The sequence below is a fragment of the Canis aureus genome, chromosome 5 (genome assembly GCF_053574225.1).
Source record: "Canis aureus isolate CA01 chromosome 5, VMU_Caureus_v.1.0, whole genome shotgun sequence".
Classification (NCBI taxonomy): Eukaryota; Metazoa; Chordata; class Mammalia; order Carnivora; family Canidae; genus Canis; species Canis aureus.
The window spans coordinates 81,781,568-81,793,575 of NC_135615.1; the positions used below are offsets into that span (position 1 = coordinate 81,781,568).

Below are 12,008 nucleotides of genomic sequence, written 5' to 3' on the forward strand. Positions count from 1 at the left end.
TTTCTTTCCTCCCTTGAACTGCCTTTGCAACTTTGTCAAAAAATCAGTTTGCCGCACCGTGTGGGCTGTTTCTGGGTTCTCTCTTCTGTTCTATTGACCTGTGTGTGTGTTCCCCGACCAAGCACAGTCCTGATTCCTATAGCTGTACCTTGAAATTGGGTGGACTCACTGCTCCCACTTTATTCTTTTTCAAAAGCATTTTAGCTATTACAGTTTCTTTGTCCTTCCATAGGATTTTAGAATAATCTTGCCTGTATCTGCAGACAATCTTGCTGGGATTCTGACAGTGACTGCACCAAAACCTGGATATCCGTTTGCAGAGGGTTGACACCTCGCTATGCTGAGTTTTCCAATCCACGAACACAGCGCCTCCCAGGTATTTAGAGCTTCCAGCACATAAACCTTGAACGTGTTTTGTTGGATTTCTACCTAAGGATTTCATTTTAGTGGAGTGACTATAAATGGTCTTGTATTTTTATTTCTTTTTTTTTTACACCAATTGTCATAAAGCTCTATTTACAGTCGCCAAAATGTGGACACAACCCCAATGTCCATCAAAAACAAAAAATCACAGATGAATAAAGTATGGAACATCTTTCAGCCCGTAAGAAGAATACAATTCTGGCACGTGGTACAACATGAATGAACCTTGCAAACCTTACGCTATCTGAAAGAAGCCAGACACAACAGGACCAATATTACACAATCATATCTATATGATGTGCTTTGACTACTCAGTTCTTTTTTTTTAATAATAAATTTATTTTTTATTGGTGTTCAATTTGCCAACCTACAGAATAACACCCAGTGCTCATCCCGTCAAGTGCCCCCCTCAGTGCCCGCCAGTCACCCCCACCCCCCGCCTTCCTCCCCTTCCACCACCCCTAGTTGGTTTCCCAGAGTTAGGAGTCTTCCATGTTCTGTCTCCCTTTCTGATGTTTCCTACCCATTTCTTCTCCCTTCCCCTCTATTCCCTTTCACTATTATTTATATTCCCCAAATGAATGAGACCATATAATGTTTGTCCTTCTTGTATTTTTATTTCTTTTTATTTTTAAGTTTTATTTATTTATTTTAGAGAGAGGGGGGACACACATGGTGGGGAGGGCCGGAGCAAGAGGGAGAGAGAGAATCTTAAGCAGATTCCCCCGCTGAGTATGGAGCCCAACTCGGGGCTTGATCTCGCAACCCTGAGATCACGACCTGAGACGAAACCAAGGGTTGAGTGCTTAACCAACTGAGCCACCCAGGTACCCCTGGTCTTGTATTTTTAATTTCAGCATCGACATGTTCATTGCTAGTATATTAAAATACAAAGTGATTTTTATGTGTTGGTCTTGTATTCTGTGACCTTGCTGAACTCATTAGCTCTAGGGTTCTTGTTTTTTTTTTTTTTTTTTTTTTTGTAGATTCCTTGGAATTTCCTAGGTAGATAATTACGGTTTCCACAATTACAGGCAGTTTTATTTCCTCCCTCCTTGTTTGTATATCTTTTATTTCTTTCCCGGCTTTATCACACTGGCTAGAACTTTCAGTGCTGGGTTGGAGACTAGTGGTGAGAATGGTCATCCTTGTCTTGTTCTCAGTCTTGCGAGGAAAGCATTCAATCTTTCACTGTTACATATGTTGTTAACTGTAGTTTTGTTTTGTTTGGCAGATGCTCTTTATCAGACTGAGGAAGTACCTTTCTATCTCTAATTTACAGAGGTTTAATCATGAATGACCATTGGATTTTTTCAAATGCTCTTTTGGCATCCATTGATATGAGGGTAAGATTTTTCCTCTTTAGCCTATTACGTGGTGGATTACATGGGCTTTGGTCGAGCAGAACACCGGATACCAATAACCAATGCTGGGGGAGGATGCCCACTACACGGAAGACAGCAAGATCATTACAATGCCAGCCTCCAAGAAAGAAGTCCCAACACTTCTGCCCTTGGATCTCGGTATCGGAATTACCAAGGAAAACCCAACACAGTCAAGCAGTTTTTTCACTTTCTAGGAGTCAGACAACTTTCTATCTTGTATGTATAAATCCGTTTTCTTTTCTTCTTTCATTCATACATTTAAATAGTAAAAGATGTCTGCAAAGCAAATCGTGCCTAATGTAATCCCTTTCCATGGGCAACGATTACTACAACTACCCCCATTTATTCATTTTGCCATTTCACAGATCACTTCCTTCTGCAGCCAGATTTTTTTTCACTTAATACAAGAGAGGTATTTGTCACATGACCATAAAATCCTTGGAGGTTTCCTACATGGCACGAAATGGAGGTATCACATTTTCTTACCCAGCCTCAAATGCTTTTCACATTTTGACCGAGCACGATTCTCATTTTTTTTGCTATTATGAATCTCGAATAAGCATTTGTCTTTGAGTAGGATACCTTTCTTGTGTATTTTCCTAGAGGTATAATTCCTAATACTTGAAACTGCTTTCCCAAGAACTGTGCGATCAAATCATATCCGTATAAGCAGCTTACGAGACCGCTCAACCTCCCTCACCTTCCTGACAATCTTTTCAGGGGGTTTTGTTTCTGCTATTCTGATGGCGGTACTTTGTGTTTAGTTAGCTCGTAATGAGGTTGATAAATGTTCCAGATGTTTGCCACCCAGTTGCTGATGCTGTTGAGCCGCTCTGATCAGGAGAGACGTTAGGGAAGGAATGAGCCAGGGCCGGGAGCTGCAGGCAATGTGTGTCCTCACCATTGCTTTGCTTTTTCTCATTAGACCATGATTGCATTTCTCCAGCAGCAGTTTGAAGGTTGAACCCGGAGCTACATTAAAATAACATTGCCGTGTAAACTTGAACCTAGCACCGGTTTAAAATAACACTGACACCTCACATTCTTCTCAGCCAGGCTTGGGTGATGATCTTCTGAGGAATTTGTTTGCTCAGTGGATTCACACCCAACCAGGAAGCCAAAAGGCGGGGCTGGGTGCCTCTGTGGTGAGGTCTTGGCAGGGCCTGACTTGTTGGTGGCTGGTCCTTCTGGGGATGTCGGCCTCAGGAGGCTGCAATATACTATTTGTGCACCATCTATCCGTTCTATTTACTGAGCACTCACTGTGTGCCAGACCCTCTCCCCAGGTCTTAAAGGAATCCAGGCCTGAATTTTTCTGGGATGTTCTGATTTCCAGTAGGCTATCCCAACATAGAGCTTCCTTAAGCATCTCAGTGCAAAGAACGTTACAGTCCTGCTGTCTGTGGTCTCCAGCCACTAACAGAGATGACAGGGGACCGAGTTCTGGGCAGACTCCAGGCCAAGCCACTGACCTACACCTCCTCATGTGATCCTCGGGGCAACCGCACAAGGAAGGGAATTTGTAGGCCAGGAAATTGAGCTCGAAAAACTTGAGTGACTAGAACAAGATCACACAAACTGGCGGTAAGAGAAGTCAGCATTTGAATCCAGATCGAGGTGATTGCAAAGTCTTAACCACAAGGCTTTACTGGCCAATTGTGGAGGGCAATAAAAGCTCCCAGACTCTTTGGTCTTCTGATTTACATTTCTTCAATAGACACCTGCTGAACCCCCCTCTGCGCCAGGTGTTGTGCCAGGTATTAGGGATGCATATGGTAGAAGGGTCCTTGCCTTCAAGGAACATGAGACAGAGGTCCAAGAAACAGAACCAAGAAGATCTCTCTCTCTCTCTCTCTCTCTCTGTCTGTCTTTCTCAGATATGTATATTCTAGGGCAAGGATTTGAGTGCAAGTACTCTATCCAGGAGATATAGGATACACTAGGATGGATGGGAAAGTGAGACAGGGAAGGGGAGCCAATGAAGGTGGGTTAGTAAGCTGGTTGCCATGGTCACCACTTGAGGGTGGTAGAGCTTAAGCCACTGGGGGTGCTGGAGAGTGTGGACCAGTGCCCCAAAGCTAGCCCACCCCAGCGGCAAGGGGGCGGGGGCATTTATACACCCATTCCCATCACTTACTGCTTGAGGGCGGCTCCTGCAGGCACCAGTCCCCTGGTTTCTGGTCACCCTGCTCTGATGCTGCTCTGATGGCCAGAGAAGGCTTCAGACGAAGTGCTAGTGCTGCTACTCTGAGGCCAGGTCTCTGAATTGAAGAGGGAGGGGATGGCAGGGGCGTGGGGGGCACTGACAGCATCTGCTACGGGAAGCCTGGGGCATCCCCACTCCTTCAAGGAGCAGGAGACAGCTGCGGACACATTCTCCCTGAAAAATGCACATAGAACATTTTGCATAGAGCAAAACGCTGGGTTCATGGACCCCCTGGAACCCACCCAGGGACCCTGATTTAAGACCTCTACCTCCTGTGACTTGTCCTTCCTCTTTCCCCCAAGCCCACCCACCCGCCCCCACCAGGAGATAGTCAAGGCTTTCCTGACACAGCTGCCCTCCACCCACATACACTCAGGGACTCTTCCGGAGGGGAGGCGGCTCGGCGATGGCATTGTGGTCTGGTCACCAGTGTGCCCTCTTCTCTGACCTTCGGGACTTCAGAGCAGCTGGCAGCCGCCCCCAGGGACCCTTTACAAGGGGTGGCAAATCCTCTGCTGTCTGCCTGCTGGAGGCGGGGATCTGCGCTTCTTCCGGCCAGTGGGAGCTGTGCTGATGAACTCGACCCACTCGTGCGTGCATTCTGCGGTTCGGTGCTTCAAATCGTAGATCATAGCATGCCCACGGAGGAGGGCCTGCACAGACAACCACTTCCAGGAATAACAACAACGTGGACACCGTGGAAACCCCACTTGGGTTAAGAAATAGAAAGCCTTCAGTAGCTCTGAAGCTATTTGGGGGCCCCTCCCTCACTGCATCCCCCTCCCAGCCCTGAACTAACCATTAGGCAAATCTTTCAGTCATTATTCCTTCACTTTTTCTTTACATCTTTGCCATATTGATTAGTTCTATCTGGTTGGATGTGATGAAAACGGAAGCAGGCTTCATTCCTTTGTGACTTGCTTCTTCCACTCAGGGTCGTGGTTGTGAAATGCGTCCATGTGGCCATGTGAGCTATAGATGGTTTCGTCATTGCTCTCCAATATTCCGTCATGGGAACGTCCAACAATTTAGCTATCCGTCCCGCTGGCGACGGGCATTATTTCCAGTCTGGGGATCATTTGGCTACTGCTGCCATGAACATTCATGTCTCTCGGGGCACAGGCATGTACCTAGGAGCCAAATTTCTCGCAGAGGGTGTGGCAGTTTTAATTCACTGGGTAGCCACAAACTGTTTTTCAAGTAGTTGCACCCCTGTCATCCCCACTAGCAGTTTATGATGTTTCAGTTGTTCTGCATCCTCGCTAACCATTGCCCTTCAGGTATCTACTTATTTTGGCCTACCTGGTGGGCGTGTGATAGTGTATCATCGCGGTGTGCATCTGAGTCCCCCTGATTACAAACGAGGCTGAAATCCTTCCATCTTCCGTCCTTTCCTTATTGGAAATCTGTGTTTTCTGTTTTGTGAAGGGCTCACTCATAGTTTTATCTTTTTTTTTCCATAGGATTATTTCTCTATTTCTCTTTTTCTTATCTTTATTGAATGGTTAGGACTTTTTTTTTTTTTTTTTTTTTTTTGGATGTGACTTTTATTGAGCTTATCCACTGGAGTGGAAATAATGTCTGTACAAAACCAAATGTTTGTTACTATAACTTCTGCATCACAATTAAAATCCAAACAGTTTTTTAAAGACAGTCAACTCAATCAAAACTCACTACTTCAGAATCAATAGCTTCTTTGAAGCCACAGTAACACTTAAATATGGTTAAGACTCAAATGCAGAAATTTGGTTGGTTGGAAAGCTAATTAAACTTACAACTTGCTCAAATAGAATTACAAAAAGGCAAAATTGTGTTTTTCACAGAGATACAGTCCACTGGCATCACCAACACTGGACAGCTGTTAAGTGGAAGATAGAGAGTCCTGAGATAATAAGGAATCCAGGCATCCTTTAAACAGTCTTCTGTTGTCCTTTCTGCCCAATCAGAGATTTGTGGGAGTGTGGAATAACACCACCACCAGCAATTGTAGCCTTGATGAGGGAATCCAATTCTTCATCTCCAGGAATAGCAAGTTGCAAGTGACGAGAGATAATACACTTTACCTTCAAGTCTTTCAGTGCATTTCCTGCCAATTCAAGTACCTCTGCAGTGAGGTACTCCAGGATGGCTGCACTGTTCACAGCGGCAGTCGCACCCACACGTCCATGACTGGTCGTCCTAGATTTCAGGTGTCGATGAATATGGGCCACCGGGAACTGCAAGCCGGCTCTCTGTGAGCGGAAAACTGCCTTTGTCTTGGCCTTTCCGGAGTCCTTCCCAGCCTTACCGCCAGCCATTTCGAATTCTGCTGAAGCTCAAACAAGCAAGGCAGAGAAAGGACTAGTCAGACAGCCAGCGAGATCCCACCGCCTACTCCGTCGTCGCACCGGGATTCAAACTGCCAAGGACTCCTTTATATATTCTAGATAGTGGTCCGCAAAGAACAGAACGATAAAGGAAAGGAATGATTAACTATATGAAAGCGAAGAACTTCCACTTATTGAAAGACAGATTAAGCACATAAAAAAGTAAACCACAAACTGGGAGAAAATGTATCAGTAATACATGTGCTGACAGACCAGCCCATAGGATGTATGAGCCACTCCTACCTACCACGTAATAATAAAATATCCGGCCCTCTGATCTGGGTAGTTGGACTATTTGTCTCTCTCTGCATGAACTCTATGTGACCTTCATTACTAGAGCTTTCCAATGAGTCTTAAACCTGGTGGAGCACATTCTCTCATCCTCCCACCTTAACGACTCACTTAGCTCTTCTTGGCTCTTTGCACTGTATGCAAATTTTAGAATCGGTTTTTAAGTTCTGCACACACACACACACACAACCTGCAATGGTTCTGACCGGGTTTGCATCAATTTGTAGATCTCAGGGAGGAGTAACATCCTTCTTTTTTAAAAGATTTTATTTATTTATTTATTTATTTATTTATTTATTTATTTATTTGAGAGAGAGAGAGAGAGTGCAAAAGAGAGAGAGAGCACAAGCAGGGGGAGGATCAGAGGGAGAGGGAGAAGCAGGCTCCCCCCCGAGCAGGGCTCCATCCTGGGACCCTGGGACCATGACCTGAGCCGAAGGCAGATGCTTAACCAACAGAGCCACCCAGGTGCCCCTGAGGGACATCTTTTCGATATGGAGCTTTCCATCCATGAGCATGGCATCTCTCTCCCTTCATTCAGACCTCCTCCAGTGTTTGTAGTTCTGTTGTGTAGCGTACCCCATAGAGGTCTTGCACTTCTTTGGTTAGATTTATTTTCTGGTTTTTGTTTTATTTTTTTACTTTTTTATTGCTATTATGATTGGCATATTTAACTTTAAAATTTTCTACTTACTGTTTGGTATATAGAAATACAATTCATCAGGGCGCCTGGGTGGCTCAATTGGTTAAGCGTCTGCCTTCGGCCAGGCTCAGCGGGGAGTCTGCTTCTCCCTTTCCCTCTGCCACTCTCCCTGTTCATTCTCTCTCTCAAATAAATAAATAAAATCTTTTTTTTTAAAGAAATACAATTTATCTCTGTGTATTGGTTTTATAGCAATAGCCTTGCTAAACTCTCTTATTAGCTCTTACAGCTTGTAGATTCTTTTGGATTTTCTATATGTAATCATTCCTTTCCAGTCCTTAGAACTTGCATTTCTTTCTCTTGCCTGACTGTACTGCACGAACTTTCGGTTCAATGCAGAGTAGAAGTGATGACAATAGGGCTCTTGTCTCGCCTTGATCCTCTCTGATCCTATGAGGGTAGTTTCAACATCACTCATTAAGTGTAATTGTTGATGTGGGTTTCTTGTAGGCCAGTGGTTCTCGAAGTCCAGCTGTACCAGGGTTACCCAGAGGGCTCATTAAAACACAGCCTGCTGCTCCCCACCTCCACACCCTGACCCTAGAGTTTCAGATCCAGTAGGTCTGGGAGAGGCCTGAGGGCTTCTTCTTGGACAAGTTCCCTGGCAGTGCTGAACGCTGCTGGTCTGGGGACCTCGCTGTGAGAAGCCCTGTAGTAAATCTTTCTTTAAAGGTTAAAGGAGCTCCTTTTTAAGGTTAGTTTAAGTTTTATTTTAGTCACAAGTGGAAATTTTATCAACTGTTTTTTCCTGATTTATCAAGATCATTGTGTAAATTGTCCTTGATCTATTAATCCGTCGAATTGATTTTCTAAGGCAAAACTCTGCATTCCTAGGATCCATTTAATCTGATCTGATGGTATATCCTTTTTGAATTTAGTTTGCTAACGTTTTGCTTATAATTTTTTTTTTAGATTTTATTTATTTATTCATGAGAGACACAGAGAAAGAGGCAGAGACACAGGCAGAGGGAGAAGCAGGCTCCATGCAGGGAGCCTGATGCGGGATTTGATCCCAGGACCCCGGGAGTCATGACCTGAGCCGAAGGCCGATGCTCAACGACTGAGCCATCCAGATGCCCCTGCTTATAATTTTTGTACTTATGAATTCATTACTGTGTCCACAAGTTTCCTCTTTCCTGCTGTTCTCATCAAGGACAGTACCTAGCTCAGATTAAGTGCTAAAATACGGACATTATTATTCGGCCCAGATCGTTGTACTTGTCGTGTCATGTTGCAATTGTCTGTCCACCTTGCTCCACTACTAATCTGCGAGCTGAGTGAAGTCAGGGTCGACACCCACTCATTCAGAATCTACCCCTGAGCTGGATACACAAGCAGGGATGATTGTGCCCATATAAAACAGGAGCCAGGATTAAGTAACTGCTGTCAGGAGGATGAATAAGGCACGAATCCTACAGGAGGTGGAGAATGGAAAGTAAAGAAATGAGTATCTGTTGGATGCTCGCGGTCTGCCAGGCATGGCTCTAGCCCTCAAACAATCTGGGAAGATAAGCACCGTTCGCACTTTACAGATGAGAAATGGAGGCTCAGACTTAGGAGCTCTCTCCTCACGTTTGCTGCTGCAGGGGTTTGCGGGCATTGACCGCTCCACGCCTGAGTGTGCTGGCAATCGGTTGGCACGCTGCCTTCCTGCTGATCATGAGGAGGAGATGGCAGGTTCTGCTTCTTGCATGGGCTTCTGGGAAGCTCAGATCCTAATTCTGAGCTCAACCATGCTCACAAGCTTGGTCCCCACTGTCATACGTTTGTCCTTTCCTGTGGCCTTTATTTCTTAAAACCTTCCTGCTTTGGTGCCTCTATTTTTAAATTATCAGTTTGCCGAGTGTCTCCTTATGATAAATGGTCTCAAATCCCTTGAGGAATAATTCTCATCAAGGGAATAAAAATAAAGAGAGAGGGAGAAAGAAAAGAAGTACCTATAATGAGTGAGCTGTCCAGTACCTTTGTGGGTGGTTACTCACATAAAAACTCATTTCTGAATCACGCCCCGCCCAGCCCTGCTCAGGTCCCTGCTTGCTGGAGCCCTGGGAAGTCCCTGGGGCGGCTGTAATTTCTGTGATTGAGATGTTTCAGATGAAGATAATTAACATTGAGATGCAGTTTCTCAGGATGCTGAGACATATAAAGACCCAGAGAAGGTTCAAAAAAGAAACTATGGCATGAACTTCATTGCTGGTCTTAAACTCTTCAAAGATGGCATTGCTTCAGAGAGTTGGCTTAACGGTGGTTTCTTTTCATCTGCTGGGTGATGACACACACACACACACACACACACGTCCATTGAGCGCTCACATCAATACCACTCACCCTAGGTTTTCGAGTGTGCATTCCTTTCTAGGAACTCCAAGGGTGACTCCTGCCCTCTGATATGCCATCAAAAACCTCCTTAAATCCTCACCACCAACATAACAAGAAAATGCTGGGAAGCAGGAGGTCCTGGTCCAGTGCCCAGGCAGGGGTGGCACACTTGGAGGATCAGGGAGCCAGCCCCCCTCCACCCTGGCCTCATGAAAACTTGCCCATTGCTTATTCAGCTTAAGTCATGGGGAAGGGGGTGGCCACTGGCACATTGTGGTGGTCGAATGGGAGACACCACAGCCCACCTCCCAGTGGGCAGAGACTGCTCAGATCTGCTGTGTTCATCAAAGCTTTGCTGTAGCCAGACTTCCTAAATGTCCAACTTTTAACCTTAAAAACAAACAAAACAAGGGAAGCCCGGATGGCTCAGCGCTTTAGCACCACCTTCAGCCTGAGGCCTAATCCTGGAGACCCGGGATCAAGTCCCACGTCGGGCTCCCTGCACAGAGCCTGCTTCTCCCTCTGCCTGGGTCTCTGCCTCTCTCTGTCTGTCTCTCTGTCTGTCTCTCTGTCTGTCTCTCTCTCTCTCTCTCTCTATGTCTCTCATGAATAAATAAAATCTTTAACAAAACAAAAAATCTCTTATTAGGAAAAGGTAAGTAAGAGACTCCTTAGTGGCCACGCAGAAAAATCAAGGCTTCAGAGCCAAACCACATTTGTCTCTTTTTTTAAGATTTTATTTATTCATTTGAGAGAGAGAAAGCCGGAGAACACAAGCAGGGGGAGCAGCACAGAGAGAGGGAGAAGCAGGGTCCCTGCTGAGCAGGGAGCCCAACATGGGGCTCGATCCCAGGACCCTGGGATCATGACCTGAGCCAAAGGTGTAGATGCTTAACCGACAGGCACCCCCACATCTGTCTTTTTTTTTTTTTTTAAGATTTTATTTATTCATGAGAGACATAGGGAGAGAGAGAGAGAGAGGCAGAGACACAGGCAGAGGGAGAAGCAGGCTCCATGCAGGGAGCCTGACGTGGGACTCAATCCCAGGTCTCCAGGATCAGGCCCTGGGCTGAAGGCGGCGCTAAACCGCTGAGCCACCTGGGCCGCCCCCACATCTGTCTTTTAGGTTACTTTGAGCTGTGGCCCCCCATCACGGAGCTACAGTTTACTGAGTGCTGGGCACTTCGCCAAGCACTTTAGACAATCTCCTACACTGCTCACACCCCCTGCCCGAGGTAGGTACTATGACTCTCCCCATCTTACCAACGAGGAAAGTCAAGTTCAGAGAGGTTAAGTAACCTGCCCGAGGTCACGGAGCTGGCAATAGCCAAGCCAGGAAGCAAACCCTGGCAGCCCGGCTCCCAAGTCCGTGCTCTTAACTATGCTACCACCATTGCCCCTTATTGCCTGGATACATAGTACGTGCTCAGTAAACACCTACCAGGCTCAATGAAAGTGCCCACCTACAGAGTGCCCACCTGTGAGCAACGGGCAGGTAAACCTCAGCCCACGTCCGTGTCGGCACACCAGTTGCCTCATCGCCACAAAGAAGGAAGCAGGAAAGACAGAAAGAGGCACTGCCGCACACACCTTCATCCGTCAGCAGGTCCTCAACGCAGGACGCTCGTCTGCTTCCACTGAGGAACCCCTGACTCGTTCATCTCTGTCCAGGAAGCTGCCTACGGTGCTCCCACCTGCGGGCGAGATCCAGAGCCACCCGTCGGCTGGGCCCGGGGACGGGGGAGAGGAGGACCGGGCTGGAAGCTAACTGCTGGCACCTGGGACGTCTCTTCAGTTAGAGACTTTTCTCTCGGCCTACTCTCTTGCTCCTCTAGGTCTGAAGAGGCTAGCGGGCAGCAAGGAGTCCTTTGCCCTCTTCCGTAATGTGGTCACGACTTGGCAGGCAGCTGCCCCAGCAAGGACCGTGTTCCCAGAGCCCCTTGCACCCACACGCAGGCACCGTGTCCCCACCGTGATGTCGTATCTCCTCCCTCGCTCTTCTCTCTTCTGCTGGCTCGAGGCCAACGCCCAGGGTGACCTTGGAAAGCAGGGGTGGCAGACAGCAGAGCCTCCGTCAGCCTGGGCCCCTGAGTGACTGTGTGGAGCAGAACTCCCCCCCTGCATCCCACACACCCCACCCCTGCACACCTTAGACTGTCAGCTCAGGTAAGAAGAAAACAGGCTGTGTCTGATCCCTACACAAGTTCAAGTCCATTCGCTGGAACAATTAGCCTCCCTGAATGAATACTCCCCCCACCCCCAAAATGGTCCTTTCCCTTTCTCCTCCGTGGGATCACCATTCCCCCAGCCACGAG

General features: G+C 46.8%; 1 pseudogene; it reads right to left on the reverse strand.

The window, feature by feature from the left end:
• Positions 1-5,540: 5,540 nt before the first annotated feature.
• On the reverse strand, positions 5,541-6,421 carry LOC144313537 (histone H2A.Z pseudogene; annotated as a pseudogene).
• Between the last annotated feature and the right edge of the window lie 5,587 nt (positions 6,422-12,008).